At 66.3% G+C, this 2500-nt stretch overlaps 1 non-coding gene across 1 annotated transcript; it reads left to right on the forward strand.

The window, feature by feature from the left end:
• The first annotated feature begins 380 nt into the window (after positions 1-380).
• On the forward strand, positions 381-499 carry LOC141979384 (5S ribosomal RNA). The gene has a single exon (XR_012636800.1). It is a non-coding gene; the product is annotated as a 5S ribosomal RNA (ribosomal RNA).
• Positions 500-2500: the final 2001 nt, after the last annotated feature.

The following is a 2500-nucleotide window of genomic DNA, read 5'->3' on the forward strand; positions in this document are numbered from 1 at the left end:
GCCCGCGGCCAGGATCGGGCCCCTGGAAGTCTGAAAAAAAATTTTTCACCGACCCCCAAAGTGGTGTTGGGGGGGGCTCACGAAGCCTCCGGAGCGGAAAAAAAAAAACGGAAAAAAGGATCGGGCCCACCCGAGGCAGCGGAGTCAGTAAGGGAAAGGGGACGAGGCGGCCCGGAGCCGGGTGCCCGGAGCCGGGTGCCCGCGGCCAGGATCGGGCCCCTGGAAGTCTGAAAAAAAAATTTTCACCGACCCCCAAAGGGGTGTTGGGGGGGGGCTCATGAAGCCTCCGGAGCGAAAAAAAAAAACGGAAAAAAGGATCGGGCCCACCCGAGGCAGGGGAGTCAGTAAGGGAAAGGGGACGAGGCGGACCGGAGCCGAGTGCCTACGGCCATACCGGACGGAAGGCCCCCGATCCCGTCCGATCTCGGAAGGTAAACCGTCCCGGGCCTGGCTAGTACTTGGATGGGTGACCGCCTGGGAATCCCAGGTGCCGTAGGCAGCTTTTCCCGCTGCGAGCCAGCTCTCTCCTTTTCTGGGGAACAAGGGCAGGGTCGCCCTGCCAGGGGCCCTGGGGCTGAAGTCCCTGCCGGCCACCAGGTCAACCCGGAGCCTGCCCCTCTGCGGCCAGCAGGTCAACCCCATACCGGCAGGGGGTTGACCTGGTGGCCGGGAAGCAGAGCGGCCAGCAGGTCAACCCCATACATTCAGCGGGTTGACCTGGTGGACGGGAAGGAAAGCGGCCAGCAGGTCAACCCCATACTTTCAGCGGGTTGACCTGGTGGCCGGGAAGGAAAGCGGCCAGCAGGTCAACCCCATACATTCAGCGGGTTGACCTGGTGGCCGGGAAGGAAAGCGGCCAGCAGGTCAACCCCATACATTCAGCGGGTTGACCTGGTGGCCGGGAAGGAAAGCGGCCAGCAGGTCAACCCCATACATTCAGCGGGTTGACCTGGTGGCCGGGAAGGAAAGCGGCCAGCAGGTCAACCCCATACATTCAGCGGGTTGACCTGGTGGCCCGAAAGCAAACCGGCCACCAGGTCAACCCGGAGCCTGCCCCCGCGGGCAGGGGCCAAGCGGACCCCCCTCCGCCCGGGCTTGCCCTGCTCCGAGCCGGGGCTTAATCCCCGTCCGGCCACCAGGTCAACCCGGAGCCTGCCCCTCTGCGGCCAGCAGGTCAACCCCATGCCGGCAGCGGGTTGACCTGGTGGCCGGGAAGGAAAGCGGCCACCAGGTCAACCCCATACTTTCAGCGGGTTGACCTGGTGGCCGGGAAGGAAAGCGGCCACCAGGTCAACCCCATACTTTCAGCGGGTTGACCTGGTGGCCGGGAAGGAAAGCGGCCAGCAGGTCAACCCCATACATTCAGCGGGTTGACCTGGTGGCCGGGAAGGAAAGCGGCCAGCAGGTCAACCCCATACATTCAGCGGGTTGACCTGGTGGCCGGGAAGGAAAGCGGCCAGCAGGTCAACCCCATACATTCAGCGGGTTGACCTGGTGGCCGGGAAGGAAAGCGGCCAGCAGGTCAACCCCATACATTCAGCGGGTTGACCTGGTGGCCGGGAAGGAAAGCGGCCAGCAGGTCAACCCCATACATTCAGCGGGTTGACCTGGTGGCCGGGAAGGAAAGCGGCCAGCAGGTCAACCCCATACATTCAGCGGGTTGACCTGGTGGCCGGGAAGGAAAGCGGCCAGCAGGTCAACCCCATACATTCAGCGGGTTGACCTGGTGGCCGGGAAGAAAAGCGGCCAGCAGGTCAACCCCATACATTCAGCGGGTTGACCTGGTGGCCGGGAAGGAAAGCGGCCAGCAGGTCAACCCCATACATTCAGCGGGTTGACCTGGTGGCCGGGAAGGAAAGCGGCCAGCAGGTCAACCCCATACATTCAGCGGGTTGACCTGGTGGCCGGGAAGAAAAGCGGCCAGCAGGTCAACCCCATACATTCAGCGGGTTGACCTGGTGGCCGGGAAGGAAAGCGGCCAGCAGGTCAACCCCATACATTCAGCGGGTTGACCTGGTGGCCGGGAAGGAAAGCGGCCACCAGGTCAACCCCATACAGGCAGCGGGTTGACCTGGTGGCCCGAAAGCAAACCGGCCACCAGGTCAACCCGGAGCCTGCCCCCGCGGGCAGGGGCCGGCATACCCCCGTCCGTCCGGGGTCGCCCTGCCCCGGGCTCCGGGCTTAAGTCCCGAGCGGCCACCAGGTCAACCCGGAGCCTGCCCCCGCGGGCAGGGGCCGGCGGACCCCCGTCCGTCCGGGGTCGCCCTGCCCCGGGCTCCGGGCTTATTCCCCGTCCGGCCACCAGGTCAACCCGGAGCCTGCCCCCGCGGGCAGGGGCCAGGCGGAGCCCCGTCCGTCCGGGGTCGCCCTGCCCCGGGCTCCGGGCTTAAGTCCCGAGCGGCCACCAGGTCAACCCGGAGCCAGCCCCCGCGGGCAGGGGCCGGCGGAGCCCCGTCCGTCCGGGGTCGCCCTGCCCCGGGCTCCGGGCTTAATTCCCGTC

The sequence above is a fragment of the Natator depressus genome, chromosome 28 (genome assembly GCF_965152275.1).
Source record: "Natator depressus isolate rNatDep1 chromosome 28, rNatDep2.hap1, whole genome shotgun sequence".
Taxonomy (NCBI): Eukaryota; Metazoa; Chordata; order Testudines; family Cheloniidae; genus Natator; species Natator depressus.